Source organism: Leuciscus leuciscus (assembly GCF_965113295.1).
Source record: "Leuciscus leuciscus genome assembly, chromosome: 23".
In the NCBI taxonomy this organism is placed as follows: domain Eukaryota; kingdom Metazoa; phylum Chordata; class Actinopteri; order Cypriniformes; family Leuciscidae; genus Leuciscus; species Leuciscus leuciscus.
In genome coordinates, this window is record NC_138747.1 from 20324515 (window position 1) to 20344508 (window position 19994).

Consider the following 19994-nt stretch of genomic DNA (forward strand, 5'->3'; position numbering starts at 1 on the left):
GGAGAAAAAATTGATTCTTAGATGCATCGCGATGCGGACGTGGACGATTCTGAATCGATTCACAAATGTCAAAAAATCGATTCTCTAAAAAAATATTTTTCTAATAACGTAATATTGACGGAAGGCAAAAGGCGGAACTCTAAGCGGACCTGCGTGCAGTCTGTGGCGCGCACATAACAGAGAAGTTTCTTCTGCTCACCAAGGCTGCATTTATTTGATTAAAAATACAAACAAAAACAGTAATATTGTAAAATAGTATTCCAATTTAAAACAGCTGCTTTCTATTTTAATATATTTTAAACTGTTATTTATTCCTGTGATCAAAGCTGAGTTTTCAGCATCATTACTCCAGTAGTCACTGTCACATGATCCTTCAGAAATTATTCTAATATGATGATTGATACTCAAGAAACATTCATTATTATTTTAAATGTCGAAAACAGTTGTGTACAGTCTCCCATACAGAAATGTAATATATGTCAATATATGTAAATTACATATATAATGTTAGTGCCCATGTATGTCTGCTGCATATATGAGAATATATGCAAAATTCATATATGTAAAACACATATACATATATGAAACATATATTTCAAAATATATCAAAAATGGCCGTTTTCATGTAAGTGCCATATATTTTCCCGTATATGCACATAAATGTGAAATATATGTAAGACGCATATATGTATACATGCATATATGACGCATATATGTATACATGCATATATGACGCATATATGTATACATGCATATATGACGCATATATGTATACATGCATATATGACGCATATATGTATACATGCATATATGACGCATATATGTATACATGCATATATGACGCATATATTTATACATGCATATATGCCGCATATATTTATACATGCATATATGTACTTATTTCTATAGTACATACTTTAACATATATTAGGGATACAAATCTTATATCTGAATGCCTTGAAATTAAATGCCTATAGTTGGAGATTTTGTCTATTGTGTGAATACCAAATATAGTATTTTAATATAGTAATACCAAATATAGTATTTCTTTGTCATTTTTGACAAATACATCCACAAAGTACCATAACCATATGCCACAGCTTTAAAAATGCATTAGTATCACATGCATGTACACTGTAAAACTTTTCACTGTAAATTTACAGTTAAATACTGGCAGCTGGGTTGCCATCCACATACTGTATTTTTACAACACTACTACAGTAAACAGCATTTACAGTACTCCACTGTAATTACCAAATACAGTATATACCACATTTTACATTATTAAACTTGTCGACAGCAATAAATTGTATTTTTACAGGGAATACTGCTTTTATTATTACATAATTAAAATATTATACTTTAAGGTTTCATAAGAGTAGTCACACTAGGAAAAAGAAAACAACATTTTCTGGGTTTTAAAACATTTATTTAGTTAAATTGCCTTCTGTGAACATGTTGGCTGAATTACTTTTTAAACATAAAATGCAATTTTAACACTTAACAACAAACAGGTAACAGTTAGCACTTAATTAAAGGAATAGTTCACCCAAAAATTTAAATTAGCACATGATTTACTCACCCTCAAGTCATCCTAGGTGTATCTGACATTCTTCTTTCAGACGAATACAATCAGAGTTCTATTAAAAAATGTCCTGGCTCTTCCAAGCTTTATAACGACAGTGAAATGCTGTTTCTTTTTTGAAGTCCATAAAAGTGCAAACGAAATCCCATTCAAAGTCTGCAAGGTTTCGCAGAAGTGAGGACACCTGTAGGCTTACAGTGGTGTTCTTGTTTTGCACAACTTGGCCAGTTTTCTTTGAAGTTACTTGTCCTTTCTTTGTTTTTGATCCACGTTCAGGATTGATGTCAAGAAAGCGTCTAAAAGGCAGAAAAAAACAACAATTAAATATTATTAACTGAGTGTATATATTTTGACAAAGAGAGACAGCACAAAAGCTGTCTAAAACTGAACAACATAAAAAAAAAAATGCAATGTAGGATGTTGTGAAAAAAAAAAATGCAATGTTGGATGTTGTGAAAAAAAAAAAATGCAATGTTGGATGTTGTGATCAATAACTGATATTTTTTCTGCCCTGGTAAAATACATCAACTCAATGTGTCTGTTTACATGCGCACTGTCAACTAACTAAATTTTTGGAAGTGGGGTTGCCAGATTTAAAGTTTTATTCTACAACTTTTGTCTACTCATCACCCAGCTCATTAACAATATCATCCCCTCATCCGGTGCCATCAGAGTATCAGTGGAAAGGCAGTCTTTAGACTCTCCGTTTATATAGAGCACACACTGCCAGAATCCAGCCCAAACCTTTGTGACAGAAATAATTTAACTTAATTGCAAGCCTTGCAATGTTTATTGCATATATGACAACATGATTTACCAGACTAAAATGCATGTTTGCACCCAAAAATTTAAATTCTGTCATTATTACTCACCCTCAAGACTTTTGTTCATCTTCAGGACACAAATGAAGATATTTTTGATGAAATCTGATAGTTTTGTCCTTCCATTGATATCAATATCATTGCAACTGTCAAAGCCCAGAAAAGTGGTAAAAACATTGGTAAATATATAGCTACAGTGGTTCAACCTAAATATTATGATGCAGGGTTTCTGCACATTTTTTAAAGTCAAATTGAAGGCCTTTTAAGACCCGAAGAAATCAAAGTTAATACCATGCATTAGGGGTGTGCAATATTGACAAAATATGCCTCGATCGATATTTTCAAAGTTTTCTTGATAATAATTAGATAACATTTTACTGATTGTGTTTCTGTGCTTGGTGCCATGGCTTGTTTAGGCCTGTTGACAGCTGACTGACAAAGATATTCATATTTTTCATATTCTATGCAGTGGTCAGTTTAAAGCAGTGACAGAAATTAACATTTTTTATTAAGGGGTAATATTTGCCACCTTAAATTGATTTCAAGGGGCCTTTTCACCTATATACGGACATTTGTAGATGTTTCAACAAGATCTTTCACATCTACTGCAGTCAGATTCACCCGTGTTCACTCTGAAGGAATCACTCACATGGCTGGGCACTTGTATGACACATCAAGGATGTTAAGAGGCTAAAAGCAGGTTTAAAACTTGAAGTCAACAGGGTGCAAATTTTAAAACGAGGATAACACGGTGTAGGCAACACCGATTTTTGTCGTTGTTCTCTGTATTGACAGCACTCCAAATTTACAAAAAAATGAGCTCAATGTTAAAATTGACCGGAGTTCTCCTTTAAGGTTGCACTAGTTACATGGATTATTTAAACAATGTTTTTACTAGCTTTCTGGGCCTTAAAAGTTGCAAAGACGTTGCTGTCTATGGGTGGTTCAGAAACCTCTCAGATTTCATCAAAAATATCTTAATTTGTGTTCTGAAGATGAACGAAGGTCTTACAGGTTTGGAACGACATGAGGGTGAGTAATTAATGACAGAATTTTCACTAATCCTTCAACTGAAAACAACTTGCACTGACATATCTTAAAATATATGACTGCCACTGTTTTATCTCAAGATGCACACCAGTAATGTTTTTTTTTTTTATGATACATTATTATAAAATCTGCTTAAATACCCTAATTTTATTAAGGCCTAGACCTGGCTTAAGCTAAGCCCTGTATGGAAACAAGGGCCATATTGTTCATACCAGTAGTCAACATAATAAATACTGTCAAGTCAAGGTTAGTGACACAATTCAGTCTAATATATGTATATATATATATATATATATATATATATATGAATGGCAAATATGCCAATGACTAACCTCTGAACAAACTCAAGGTGCTGCCTCTTCCTGGTACTGCAAGCATAAGTTATAGGAGGAGGCAAACAGCGCTGCCACGCCAGTGATGAAGAGGCTGTGATCCTTCACACACACCTTGACCTTCCAAACTTAATATCCAGCACTGGTTGCTTAGAGATTGACCTGTAATGGAATAAAAAAATAAAAAAGAATAAATAAATAATATTAATAATTAAAATAACTACTGTGGGTTCCACTGTGGTTGTCTATTCATAGTTCTATGAATTACATTTTTCAACTAAAAATTAAAATTGGTTAGAATGCTAAAATGCACTGGCATATAATTTTGTTTGTTTTAAGCATAAACTCACTTAATTTTGACTTATTCTTTAAGAAAACAAGACAATTTTTACGTGTCTATTAAATGCTTCTTCATGTAAGAATTGTAGATATCTGGACTGGAAACAAAATAAAAACACTAATTAAGAAAAACATATTTTGCAGTGGGGTGAGTAAATGATGGCTTTTCATTTTAGGTTTCATCTACCCCTTTAATGTTTACATACCAGGAAATAAGTCGTGGACTTTCTGGCAAATGTAGATTGCTGGACATCAGCGATGCAAATTCCTGAAACAATTTTTAAAAAGGACAGCACAACCTTGATCAACAGAACCAAAACATAAAACATATTACAAATTAATGAGATTTGCTGAATAATCTCTACTTATCTGCTTGAAGGATAACACCGTCTAACTTCTTTGAATTAGGGAGTAGTTGTAGGACCATGGGATGGCAATCAGGAATAGGCCTACTATATTTGAAAACAGCATTAGGAACATGGATTTTCATGTGCTAGCAAAATTCTGACAACGATTCAAAAGCACGATCACAGAACTGACAGAATTTGACAGCATTTTTTTTTTTACCACATAGGCTAGACTATAACTGTAACACTACTTAAAAGCACTTACATTAACAATGGCCATCAGATTACAAAGCCTAAAACGAAAAAAAATATATATCAAATGCACGTCATGCAAATAGCATGGTAAAGGTTGCCTATTATATGAAATGTCGAAGTTAACGTTACTTGGTAAACAGGTGGAACAGAGTCAGTGAATTGCTTGCGCGGCCACGTTAAACAGCGTTCGCAAAATCAAACCAAATACGTGAAAACAATGTAGAAACGCAAAAAAAAAAAAAAAAAAAAAAAAAAAAAGATATTGGCTTACCGTATCACTCAGTTGAACAATTCTCCATCTTCTCAAACTCTAAATCCCACTTATCGTCACGCGCAGGTTAGATTATTCAATGACAAATTCTTCCATCCGTCTTCAGGTAGCTGCTACCGTTAACGTCGTCCATTTTCTGCTGCGTCACAGGCAACTGATGTTTGAAACACGGACCGGACCGAACCGAACCGAACCGAACCTAAAAAAAGCTTTAAAATTGCTCACAGATTCGCAGACATTGTTTATCTTGATAACAGGAATGATTATTTTGTTCAGTTGAATCCCGCTGACAAAACGAGTTTGCCTGTTGTAGCTGCCTAACGTTACTGTCTGCTGCTGCTGCTCGCATGACGCGTCACATTTGAACTGAATTGAGCGCGAAAGAAATCAATCCCACAATGCAATGACTTTTCAGTCAGTATGATGGTAACGAATTTATCAGGACGAAAACAGAAATGTGCTGTATATTTACAGCTGTTCTGTAAAAGATACAGCTTAATACTGTATTATGGAAATACAGTACAATTCTGTAAGAAATTCGTTATAAATTTACAGTAAAGGGTTACAGTGTATGTTTACATACATTTATTAAATATGTTGAAAACAAATATGTATGTCACATATTTATAATTAATGTTGTCCATATATGCGAGAAACCAATACTATACTGTAATATATGCAGATATATGGTATCATATATGGATGAACTCAAATATTTTCTTCACATGTTTGGACACATAAATGTTCATATATGTTGCAGGCATATATTGTGTTCTCAGATAAGTCAAATATATGTATAGATATATGTTGCAGTCATATATTGTGTTCTCAGATAAGTCAAATATATGTATAGATATATGTTGCAGGCATATATTGTGTTCTCAGATAAGTCAAATATATGTATAGATATATGTTGCAGGCATATATTGTGTTCTCAGATAAGTCAAATATATGTATAGATATATGTTGCAGGCATATATTGTGTTCTCAGATAAGTCAAATATATGTATAGATATATGTTGCAGGCATATATTGTGTTCTCAGATAAGTCAAATATATGTATAGATATATGTTGCAGGCATATATTGTGTTCTCAGATAAGTCAAATATATGTAGATATATGTTGCAGTCATATATTGTGTTCTCAGATAAGTCAAATATATGTATAGATATATGTTGCAGTCATATATTGTGTTCTCAGATAAGTCAAATATATGTATAGATATATGTTGCAGGCATATATTGTGTTCTCAGATAAGTCAAATATATGTATAGATATATGTTGCAGGCATATATTGTGTTCTCAGATAAGTCAAATATATGTAGATATATGTTGCAGTCATATATTGTGTTCTCAGATAAGTCAAATATATGTATAGATATATGTTGCAGTCATATATTGTGTTCTCAGATAAGTCAAATATATGTATAGATATATGTTGCAGGCATATATTGTGTTCTCATATAAGTCAAATATATGTATAGATATATGTCATGCTATTTAAAATATAAGTACATATATGGCCATATATTACATTTTTGTATGGGCTTTGATGAATAGAAAGTTCAAAAGAACAGCATTTATCTGAAATCTAAAGCTTTTGTAACGTTAAACACTACCGCTCAAAAGTTTGTGGTTAGTAATAATTAAAATTTTATTTTTGGGGGAAAGAAATAAAATAAATCAGTACTTTTATTTATGAAGGATGAGTTAAACTGATCAACAGTTACAGTAAAGACATTTATAATGTTAAAAATATATATATTTGAAATATATGCTGTTCTTTTGAACTTTACATTCATCAAAGCATTTTGAAAAAAAAAAAATCTGTACACAACTGTTTTCAACATTGAAAATAATAATGAATATTTATTGAGCATCAATCATCATATTAGTATGATTTCTGAAGGATCATGTGACACTGAAGACTGGAGTAATGATGCTGAAAACTCAACTTTGATCACAGAAATGAATTACTATGTAAAATATTTTAAAATTGAAAACAGCTGTTTTAAATTGGAATAATATTTCACAATATAGACCCTTTTACAGCCCACGTGATCAAATAGCTGCGCGCGCATTTTGGCAACGGAAGTGGTGTTTCTCCCCACTGGCTCTAACGTGTTAGCAACTCCGAAAGTTTATCAAAACAGTTTCCCAGCATCAAAATGTCTGGTTGTTGCGTTTACGGTTGCCCTAATCGATATTCCACCAAGGGGCTTAAGTTTTATATTATTCCGACAGGATCACGGCCGTTTCAGAAGAGTGGCTGCAGGCGATTAAACGTGTTGATTGGAGCGAGGACATAATAAAAAATGCTTGCGTCTGTTGTTTAATCCGCTCGCGTAGCTTGACACGCTGTTGATTCTCGCCATACTTCCGTTGCCAATGTGCGCGCGCATACGGCATCATTGTGTACAAACAGTAAAAGGGTCTATTACTGTTTTTGTTTGTATTTTTAATCAATAAATGCAGCCTTGGTGAGCAGAAGAGACTTCTCCTAAAAACATTAAAAATCTTACTGACCCCAAACTTTTGAACAATAATATATATATATATATACATATATATGTATGTGTGTGTATGTATGTATGTATATATATATATATATATATATATATATATATATATATATATATATATATAGCTGCGAGCAGCGATGGAGGGCCAAAGCCGGCGGTACCGCCACCCCGGTGCCTTTAGGTAACTAAAGGCACCGGGGTTGCGGTGCCACCGGCTTGGGCCCGTAATCGCTGCTCGCAGCTATATTTATATATATATTTATTATTATTATTATTATTTTGTCAAACTTTCGGGCACTTTTGGGGCCCTTAACATGCTCAAAAACTCTTGAAACTTTGCACACGGGTCAGAACCCGCGGCCATCAGGGCCGGACTGAAGCTGGTACCCGGGCGTGGCAGGGGGGCTCGACAGCGCCCCCTGGAACAGGATCCGAACACTTGTCCATAAATCAAACTAGCTTGCATGTAATAATATGAAACTCGGTACACATATAGATCTCATCGGGCCGAACAACTTTCGTGCTCTAAGTTTTACGCCAGCCCAACAGGAAGTCGGCTATTATGGGTTGTTTGGAAACGCATGCTGTGGAATTTAATGTACTCCTCCTAGGGAATTCATCCATTCGCCTCCAAACTCAGTCAGCATGAAGTCAAGACATTGAAGATGATAAATTGCGGACAGATTTTTGATATCTCGAACGGTTTGGCCGTGGCGAGGACACGAATTGATGGCGAATAATGGAAACAGGAAGTGTGTTATAACTTCTGCATACATTAACTGATCTTGATTAAACTTCAGCAGTGTGTTCATTGTAAGAGGCCGATCACATGGATGTGACTATTGTGAGTAAAAGTTATAGCGCCTCCAACTGGCAGCAGGAAGTGTGTCCCTTTCAAAATGCTTTGAAATCACCCTCTTATTTTTACCCGATTTGCTTCAAAGTTTATGTGTATAATGTAAACACACGGCAGATGTAGACCTGTGAAAGGATTTTTGATATCTTTAATACTGTTGCCATGGCAACGCTTCAAACTTTAATATTCTTTTTTGATGCTTTTGAGACTCTTAACATACTTGAAATTGGATGAAACTCGACAGACACATCACATTTATTAGCCCGTAGACATGTGCAAAGTTTCAGAAACGGGCGTGGTGAGGGGCTCAGTAGCGCCACCTTTAGTCATAAGTGGGGGCTAAGTTTTAAGTAGAGTCACAAAAATCGTTATGTATATTGTTCTCATCAAGCCGGACAACTTTCTAATTTATAGTCATAAGCTGTGACCAACAGGAAGTGAGATATTTTGGTTTGAATGTGATTTTTTGGAGTATTCTCTCCCTCTCTCTCTCTGCCTCTGCGTCTCTGTGTGTGTGAGGGGTGGGGGGATTTGTCTTTTGAGTGAGATTTGTTTAAAATTCCTGTTTTTCAAGGTTTCAGGGGCTTTTGGGGCCTTAAACGTGCTCGAAAACTCTTGAAACTTTGCACACAGGTCAGAACGTGCGGCCATCAGGGCCGGGCTGAAGCTGGTACCCGGGCGTGGCAGGGGGGCTCGACAGCGCCCCCTGGAACGGGATCCGAACACTTGTCCATAAATCAAACACACTTGCATGTAATGATATGAAACTCGGTACACATATAGATCTCATCGGGCCGAACAACTTTCGTGCTCTAAGTTTTACGCCAGCCCAACAGGAAGTCGGCTATTATGGGTTGTTTGGAAAACGCTTGCTGTGGAATGCGAAGTACTCCTCCTAGAGAATTCATCCAATCCCCACCAAACTCGGTGTGCATGAAGTCAAGACATTGAGGATTCTAAATTGCGGACGGATTTTTGATATCTCGAACGGTTTGGCCGTGGCGAGGAAACGAATTTATGGCGAGAAAAGAGAAACACGAAGTGGAATAACTTCTGCATACATTAACTGATCTTGATGAAACTTCAGCAGTGTGTTCGTGGTAAGAGGCCGATCAGATGGATGTAACTATTGTGAGTCAAAGTTATAGCGCCACCAACTGGCAGCAGGAAGTGTGTCACTTTCAACATGCTTTTGACAAAAGTGGGCGGGTTAGTTTTAACTACAGTAAAAAAAAAATAGTTTGTATATTGTACTCATCAAGCCGGACAACTTTCTAATTTACATTCATTAGCCGCAACCAACAGAAAGTCAGATATTTTGGTCTGAATATGGATTTTTTTGCTAAATCAGCCTCTGAGTTTTTAGTTACTCCTCCTAAAAGGTTTATTTTATTCCTACCAAACTTTTTCAACATGATAAAAATATATTAATGATGCTAAATTGTAAACGGATATTGAATATCTCAAACAGTTTTGCTATGGCGAGGGATTCAATTAATGTCAAAAAGGAAGCAGGAAACATCTCATAACTTCTAAAAATGTAATTATACACCATTTATTTTTATATACAATTATACAAATATTAGAACTAAACCCATTTTATTCTGTTTTTGCAATTCAAGGAGTATGAAAAAGTTAAAAACAGGCTATTTAGTGCTATTTGGTTCAACAAAAAAAGCAAACATAGGGCTATACTGCCCTCTTGTGTCCAAAAGGATATCAAAATAGTATATAAAACCTTTTACTAGGTAGGCCTATTGTATTTAAATATAAATGTATTAGGTATATGACTGTGAGGATATTTTCCCATCGGTTAATCGACGTGTGACACGAGCGGGTGCTTTTAAATCGCTAATATAAAAGTGAAAGTAAAAAACGGACGTCCGCACGGACATTGATAATGGTGCACGTTGGAAAGAATGATACTTTTAAACATAACACTAAACCGCCATTAGGTGTCGCCAGGCGACCATCTTAATGAGCGAGTCATTGATTCATTCGTTCAAACGATTCGTTCGAATGACTGAGTCATTCATGATTGAGACAGATGTTTATGGATTGATCATTGAATCTTTGAGTCAACCGATTCGTTCTAAATGCTGAATCATTCAGTAATGAGAAAACAAGTTGCTGTGAGATGCGCGACGGTTCTGCTGTGATCTTTAACTATTTTTGCTGCTGAAACAGAACAAAAACAGTCAATATTGCATCTAAAATGTAAGTGACTTAATTGTAACTGTTTATTAACCTGTTGAATGAAATCAATGTCACAGTTTCAATCGTGATTGTATTCAGGAAATAGTAGCCTACTCGTCAAGTGAGGTTGCTTAACTCTATGTTATAAAATATATAAAAACTCCATATTTGTAATTTTTATAGTCAGTATGTTGTTAACTGGGTTGCTTTTTTGTGTGCTGCGCTCATTTGTTTACAATTCTCCTGGAGAAGCTGCATGAGCCTCAGCAGGGCAACCTTGTTACCATTGATCAGTAATACATTTATTATTAACTGCTGATTGCAACTTAAAAATGAATGTAATGAAATTAGAATAATCTCTCGTTTTAGTGATTCCCAAGTTATTTTTTTTTTGTTATTGACGTTCTAATCAGGCTATACTCTGGTCGGGCAAGTAAAATTCTCTTTCAGGTAGGCCTATTGTATTTATATATAAATATATTAGGGATGTGACTGTGATACAATTTTCCCACCAGTTAATATATATATATGTGTGTGTGTGTGTATATATATATATATGTGTGTGTGTGTGTGTGTGTGTGTGTATATATATATATATATAAATATAGTTGCGAGCAGCGATGGAGGGCCAAAGCCGGCGGCACCGCCACCCCGGTGCCTTTAGGTAACTAAAGGCACCGGGGTTGCGGTGCCACCGGCTTGGGCCCGCAATCGCTGCTCGCAGCTATATTTTTATATATTTATTATTATTATTCTTATTCTTATTTTTCTGTCAACCTTTCGGGCACTTTTGAGACCCTTAACGTGCTCGAAAACTCTTGAAACTTTGCACACGGGTCAGAACCCGCGGCCATCAGGGCCGGGCTGAAGCTGGTACCCGGGCGTGGCAGGGGGGCTCAACATCCATTCGCCTCCAAACTCGGTCAGCATGAAGTCAAGACATTGAGGATGATAAATTGCGGACGGATTTTTGATATCTCAAACGGTTTGGCTGTGGCGAGGAAGCAAATTTATGGCGAATAATGGAAACAGGAAGTGTGTTATAACTTCTGCATACATTAACTGATCTTGATTAAACTTCAGCAGTGTGTTCGTTGTAAGAGGCCGATCACATGGATGTGACTATTGTGAGTCAAAGTTATAGCGCCACCAACTGGCAGTAGGAAGTGTGTCCCTTTCAAAATGCTTTGAAATCACCCTCTTATTTTTACCCGATTTGCTTCAAACTTTATGTGTATAATGTAAACACACGGCAGATGTAGACCTGTGAAAGGATTTTTGATATCTTTAATACTGTTGCCATGGCAACGCTTCAAACTTTAATATTCTTTTTTGATGCTTTTGAGACTCTTAACATACTTGAAATTGGATGAAACTCGACAGACACATCACATTTATTAGCCCGTAGACATGTGCAAAGTTTCAGAAACGGGCGTGGTGAGGGGCTCAGTAGCGCCACCTTTAGTCATAAGTGGGGGCTTAGTTTTAAGTAGAGTCACAAAAATCGTTATGTATATTGTTCTCATCAAGCCGGACAACTTTCTAATTAATAGTCATAAGCTGTGACCAACAGGAAGTGAGATATTTTGGTTTGAATGTGATTTTTTGGAGAATTCTCTCCCTCTGCGTCTCTGTGTGTGTGAGGGGTGGGGGGATTTGTCTTTTGAGTGAGATTTGTTTAAAATTCCTGTTTTTCAAGGTTTCAGGGGCTTTGGGGGCCTTAAACGTGCTCGAAAACTCTTGAAACTTTGCACACAGGTCAGAACGTGCGGCCCTCAGGGCCGGGCTGAAGCTGGTACCCGGGCGTGGCAGGGGGGCTCAACAGCGCCCCCTGGAACGGGATCCGAACACTTGTCCATAAATCAAACACACTTGCATGTAATGATATGAAACTCGGTACACATATAGATTTCATCGGGCCGAACAACTTTCGTGCTCTAAGTTTTACGCCAGCCCAACAGGAAGTCGGCTATTATGGGTTGTTTGGAAAATGCTTGCTGTGGAATGCGAAGTACTCCTCCTAGAGAATTCATTCAATCCCCACCAAACTCGGTGTGCATGAAGTCAAGACATTGAGGATTCTAAATTGCGGACGGATTTTTGATATCTCGAACGGTTTAGCCGTGACGAGGAAACGAATTTAGGGCGAGAAAAGAGAAACACGAAGTGGAATAACTTCTGCATACATTAACTGATCTTGATGAAACTTCAGCAGTGTGTTCGTGGTAAGAGGCCGATCAGATGGATGTAACTATTGTGAGTCAAAGTTATAGCGCCACCAACTGGCAGCAGGAAGTGTGTCACTTTCAACATGCTTTTGACAAAAGTGGGCGGGTTAGTTTTAACTACAGTAAAAAAAAAATAGTTTGTATATTGTACTCATCAAGCCGGACAACTTTCTCATTTACATTCATTAGCTCCGGCCATCAGGAAGTCAGATATTTTGGTCTGAATGTGGATTTTTTTGCAAAATCAGCCTCTGAATTTTTAGCCACTCCTCTTAAACTATTTATTTTATTCCCACCAAACTTTTTCAACATGATGAAAATACATTAAAGATTCTAAATTGTGAACGGATATTGAATATTTCAAACGGTTTTGATATGGCGAGGGATTAAAGTAATGTCAAAAAAGGAATCAGAAAACATCTCACATCTTCTACAAATGTAATTATACACCGTTTATTTTTATATAAAATTATACAAATATTAGAACTAAACCCATTTTATTCTGTTTTTGCAATTCAAGAAGTATAAAAAAAGTTAAAAACAGGCTATTTAGTGCTATTTGGTTCAACAAAAAAGCAAATATAGGGCTATACTGCCCTCTTGTGTCCAAAAGGATATAAATATAGTATATAAAACTTTTTACTAGGTAGGCCTATATTGTATTTAAATATAAATGTATAAGGTCTATGACTGTAAGGATATGTTCCCAACGGTTAATCGACGTGTGACACGAGCGGGTGCTTTTAAATCGCTAATATAAAAGTGAAAGTAAAATTCGGACGTCCGCACGGACATTGATAATGGTGCACACACGTTGGAAAGAATGATACTTTTAAACGTAACACTAAACCGTCATTAGGTGTCGCCAGGCGACCGTCTTAATGAGGGAGTCATTGATTAATTCGTTCAAACGATTCGTTCGAATGACTAAGTCATTCATGATTGAGACAGATGTTTATGGATTGATCATTGAATCTTTGAGTCAACCGATCCGTTCTAAATGCTGAATCATTCAGTAATGAGAAAACAAGTTGCTGTGAGATGCGCGACGGTTCTGCTGTGATCTTTGTTTAACTAGTTTTGCTGCTGAAACAGCAACCTTGTTACCATTGATCAGTAATACATTTATTATCAACTGTTGATTGCAACTTAAAATGAATGTAATAAAATTTGAATAATCTCTCGTTTTTTTGTAATTCCAAAATTATTTTTTGTCATTGACGTTCTAATCAGGCTACTCTGGTCGGGCAAGCTAAATTCTCTTTCAGGTAGGCCTATTGTATATATAAATATATTAGGGATGTCGGTTAATCGACGTGTGACACCGCTGGGGGCTTTTAAATCGCTAACAGTAAAATACAGATGTCTGCACAGACTTGAATAATGGTGCTGAGTAGAGCGAGCATTTTCAATGAATTCCTATGGAAGTAGGAATTAACTAAAAAACGTTCACTCTGTTCTGCTCGTTCCTCGCCGTGGGCGCTCACAGTTATGAATGCCTGTTTAGCCAAGAGCTTTTAGTTAAATTTTAAAATGAACGCCATTTCGGGGGGTGGATTGCTTGAATTTATTTGACAAAAGCACCATGTTGTGTTTCATTGCGAGTGTACATAAATATAAGTAAACACTTTGCAGTTTGAATGATATCCTGTATGAACAAAATGATGTGCCAATTATGTTTTTATGTGTCTACTGTTAAATCACACACACATTCCAGCATTGCAAACTTGACATCGCAGCCTGTTCATTATAACCTTAATAAAATATAATAAAATAGTAAACCTAACATATACACACTGCTCTGTTTAAATAGTCAGTAGTACAATTCGTACATTAACAGTAAGCACTGCTCCACTGTGATTTTTCCAAGCACATTTTTGCGCGTGTGAAGAGGATGATTTTTTCCGTCGATATTGGAAACCGAGTGAAGTACAAAGCCTATAATAAAGAATAGTTTAGCATCCAAATACATCACAACTGTTGAAACGTTTTGATTCTAATTATAGGGTTACGTGAGCCCAACACTTACTTTCGTTTTTATTTTTACATTAAATTTAAAGGATTTGTTGTGGAATATTTTGAGTGTATCATAAAATCAGAATAAGGTAAGACAAGTAATATTTTCTGTCTTTTATATATATATATATATATATATATATATATATATATACACACACATATATATATATATATATATATATATATATACACACACACACACATACACACATAAATATATATATATATATATATATATATATATATATATATATATATAAATATAGCTGCGAGCAGCGATGAAGGGCCAAAGCCGGCGGCACCACCACCCCGGTGCCTTTAGGTAACTAAAGGCACCGGGGTTGCGGTGCCACCGGCTTGGGCCCGCAATCGCTGCTCGCAGCTATATTTATTATTCTTATTCTTATTTTTCTGTCAACCTTTCGGGCACTTTTGAGACCCTTAACGTGCTCGAAAACTCTTGAAACTTTGCACACGGGTCAGAACCCGCGGCCATCAGGGCCGGGCTGAAGCTGGTACCCAGGCGTGGCAGGGGGGCTCGACAGCGCCCCCTTGAACGGAGTCCGAAAACTTGGTCCATAGATCAGACACGCTTGCATGTAATAATATGAAACTCGGTACACATATAGATCTCATCGGGCCGAACAACTTTCGTACTTTTACTTTTTACGCCAGCCCAACAGGAAGTCGGCTATTATAGGTTGTTTGGAAACGCATGCTGTGGAATTTAATGTACTCCTCCTAGGGAATTCATCCATTCGCCTCCAAACTCAGTCAGCATGAAGTCAAGACATTGAGGATGCTAAATTGCGGACAGATTTTTGATATCTCGAACGGTTTGGCCGTGGCGAGGACACGAATTGATGGCGAATAATGGAAACACGAATAATGTTATAACTTCTGCATACATTAACTGATCTTGATTAAACTTCAGCAGTGTGTTCGTTGTAAGAGGCCGATCACATGGATGTGACTATTGTGAGTCAAAGTTATAGCGCCACCAACTGGCAGCAGGAAGTGTGTCCCTTTCAAAATGCTTTGAAATCACCCTCTTATTTTTACCCGATTTGCTTCAAAGTTTATGTGTATAATGTAAACACACGGCAGAAGTAGACCTGTGAAAGGATTTTTGATATCTTTAATACTGTTGCCATGGCAACGCTTCAAACTTTAATATTCTTTTTTGATGCTTTTGAGACTCTTAACATACTTGAAATTGGATGAAACTCGACAGACACATCACATTTATTAGCCCGTAGACATGTGCAAAGTTTCAGAAACGGGCGTGGTGAGGGGCTCAGTAGCGCCACCTTTAGTCATAAGTGGGGGGGTTAGTTTTATCAACAACAACAAAACTTGGTATGTGTATTGTTCTCATCAAGACGGACAACTTTCTAATTTACATTAACGATCTCCGACCAACAGGAAGAGAGATATTTTGGTTTGAATGTGGATTTTCTGAAGAATTTTCTCTCCCTCTCTCTGTGTCTCTGTGTGTGTGAGGGGAGGGGGGATTTGACTATTGCTTTTATATTGTTAATCCAGGTTTCAGGGGCTTTTGGGGTCCTTAACGTGCTCAAAAACTCTTGAAACTTTACATACAAGTCGGAACCCCCTGCCATCAGGGACGGGTTGAAGCTGGTACCCGGGCGTGGCAGGGGGGCTCAACAGCGCCCCCTTGAACGGGGTCCCAAAACTTGGTCCATAGATCAAACACGCTTGCATGAATTAATTTGAAACTCAGTACACATATAGATATCATCGGGCCGAACAACTTTCGTGCTCTAAGTTTTACGCCAGCCCAACAGGAAGTCGGCTATTATGGGTTGTTTGGAAAACGCTTGCTGTGGAATGCGAAGTACTCCTCCTAGAGAATTGACAAAAGTGGGCGGGTTAGTTTTAACTACAGTAAAAAAAAAATAGTTTGTATATTGTACTCATCAAGCCGGACAACTTTCTAATTTACATTCATTAGCTCCGGCCATCAGGAAGTCAGATATTTTGGTCTGAATGTGGATTTTTTTTTGCAAAATCATAACTTCTAAAAATGTAATTATACACCATTTATTTTTATATAAAATTATACAAATATTAGAACTAAAACCATTTTATTCTGTTTTTGCTATTCAAAGAGTATGAAAAAGTTAAAAACAGGCTATTTAGTGCTATTTGGTTCAACAAAAAAGCAAACATAGGGCTATACTGCCCTCTTGTGTCCAAAAGGAAATCAAAATAGTATATAAAACGTTTTACTAGGTAGGCCTATTGTATTTAAATATAAATGTATTAGGTATGACTGTGAGGATATTTTCCCATCGGTTAATCGACGTGTGACACGAGCGGGTGCTTTTAAATCGCTAATATAAAAGTGAAAGTAAAAAACGGACGTCCGCACTGACATTGATAATGGTGCACGTTGGAAAGAATGATACTTTTAAACACTAAACCGCCATTAGGTGTCGCCAGGCGACCATCTTAATGAGCGAGTCATTGATTCATTCGTTCAAACGATTCGTTCGAATGACTGAGTCATTCATGATTGAGACAGATGTTTATGGATTGACCATTGAATCTTTGAGTCAACCGATTCGTTTCAAAATGCTGAATCATTCAGTAATGAGAAAACAAGTTGCTGTGACATGCGCGATGGTTCTGCTGTGATCTTTGTTTAACTATTTTTGCTGCTGAAACAGACCAAAAAAAGTCAATATTGCATCTAAACTGTAAGTGACTTAATTGTAACTGTTTATTAACCTGTTGTATGAAATCAATGTCACAGTTTCAATCGTGATTGTATTCAGGAAATAGTAGCCTACTCGTCAAGTGAGGTTGCTTATATGTTATAAAATAGGGCTGAACGATTAATTGCATTTGCGATAATATCGCAATATGATGAAACGCGATTTTTAAACCGCAAAAGCTGCGATTACACTCTGGTCACGTGACACGCGAGAGAAAAGCAGTCATCAGCATCAACTTGGCACGCTACGCACATAGGCCTGGCATACAGGAAAGAACAGTTTATGTTTGATTTATGTGATATTATGTTATTATATATATAATTAATATATAATGTATAATAATATATTCAGAGAATTTCAGAATCGAGTCTGAGCTTAGTTTTTAAACAGATGCGTGATGACGCTGCGTGTGCTTTAGAAACAGCCGTATTCTCTCTCTCTCTCTCTCTCTCTCTCTCTCTCTCTCTCTCTCTTGTCGTGGAAATTCTCTCCTCAACTTCAAATAATAATTGGAAGACAGCTGGAGATTTCAAAGGTTATAAAGATCTTTATTTCTTGCAAGAAATTGACATTCACATACAGAACGCATCTGGTATGGGAAGGCCCCGACTTCTGCTTTTTTCCCAGCTTATATACACAAAACACATCCTGGTTTTCTCAAAAGATCGCCTTCGTTACCTTAAAAGGTAATATGTCTTTCATTCGAGATCTCTGGTCTAACATAACCTATATATAGACAGAAAACAATATCACGTCTACTACAAGTTCCTGTTTTTAGCTGCTGCTCAAAATTCACACCTTTTGTCTATCCCTATTTTGATCTGAAGCTGCGCACATACTTTCACACTCGGAGCTCACAAAAGGACACTTGAAGTACAGGGTCACTTGAGTCTGTATAGTCTCTTTGCCGTCTATCACCCAGGACATTTTGTCCCTGCAAGCTTGTCTTAACTTATGCTTTTCTGAAACATGGCTACATATCTTTAATAACGTGCTTTAGCTTATATGAATATATTTCTTCAAATGCTTATGAGTAAAAAATAAAGTGACAGATGTTAATACAAGTTGTACACTTCTACAAGTAAAAACACATCTAAGAGTAAAAAACACATCTAAATGTAAAATTTCTATTACACTCTCTCTCTCACTCACACACACACACACACACACACGAAACCTTCTGAAAAATAATCTTTCATAAATTTCGGAAAGGTTTAAGCGAATTACAAGGACATTCGCGGGCTTTATCGCACTGGTTGCCGCTTTGCTTGATGTTACTCTTGCAGTTCGCTGTCTCGCCCGCCGGAATTTTCCTCACAAATGCTTTACTAAGGCATTATTTATGTCTTTTGGAATGCAGTTGGCTTATATATTAAAAATATGAAAATCACTGAGAAGGCTGCTTTCAATTTAAAATACTCAGGCGCGCTTTGTGTAGAGCGCTCGCGCATGCGGCTGTGAGCGACTTATTGGTTAAATGTACTGGCATCTCAAAATGCTTTTATGATGCGAAATGAATGTAAACACGGTCAGTCATATCTTAAACCAACAGGACAAACCACATCTTATATTTCAAAAGGGATCTGTGCATTAGTGTGAATGCAGCTTATCGTATCTAAACTGAGAAGACAAATCACTCACAGCTCTTGAATGGAAAACGTTCAGACAGCCTACTTTTAAATACTGAAAGCACTCTTTGTTTATTGCTTGTAATATGTTTTTTTTTTTGTTCCTCTTTATTTACTAGCTTTTATATTTTGAAGCTATATTCGTTTATATAGCCTATTTAAAATTCTTAACATGTTTTTTTAATAATTATTTTTTTTAAATACGTATAATTACACAAATAAAGATTTTAACTGTTATTAATAATATTAATTACGAAAAAAAGTAGATCATGAGGTGCTTAAAGATTCCCATCCCTACTATACAATGATTTATTGCTTGTCTTTGTCGAATAATACAGAAGATAAAGAACTTAAAAAGTAATCGCATATTAAATCGCAATCGCAATATTGGTTAAGAAAATCGCAATTAGATTATTTTCCAAAATCGTTCAGCCCTATTATAAAATATATAAAAACTCCATATTTGTCATTTTTATAGTCAGTATGTTGTTAACTGGGTTGCTTTTTTGTGTGCTGCGCTCATTTGTTTACAATTCTCCTGGAGAAGCTGCATGAGCCTCAGCAGGGCAACCTTGTTACCATTGATCAGTAAGACATTTATTATTAACTGCTGATTGCAACTTAAAATGAATGTAATGAAATTAGAATAATCTCTCATTTTTGTGATTCCCAAGTAATTTGTTTTGTTATTGACGTTCTAATCAGGCTATACTCTGGTCGGGCAAGTAAAATTCTCTTTCAGGTAGGCCTATTGTATTTATATATTAGGGATGTGACTGTGATAACATTTTCCCACCGGTTAA

At 36.3% G+C, this 19994-nt stretch overlaps 1 long non-coding RNA gene across 2 annotated transcripts; it reads right to left on the reverse strand.

The window, feature by feature from the left end:
• Positions 1 to 1181: 1181 nt before the first annotated feature.
• Positions 1182 to 5913, reverse strand: LOC309488541. Of its 2 annotated transcripts, XR_014202160.1 has the most exons (6): positions 5001 to 5913; positions 4740 to 4767; positions 4334 to 4395; positions 3789 to 3950; positions 2458 to 2552; positions 1182 to 1881 (listed from the first exon to the last, which is right to left on the reverse strand). It is a non-coding gene; the product is annotated as an uncharacterized lncRNA (long non-coding RNA). The 2 variants fall into 2 exon arrangements; XR_014202159.1 differs by lacking the exon at positions 2458 to 2552.
• Positions 5914 to 19994: the final 14081 nt, after the last annotated feature.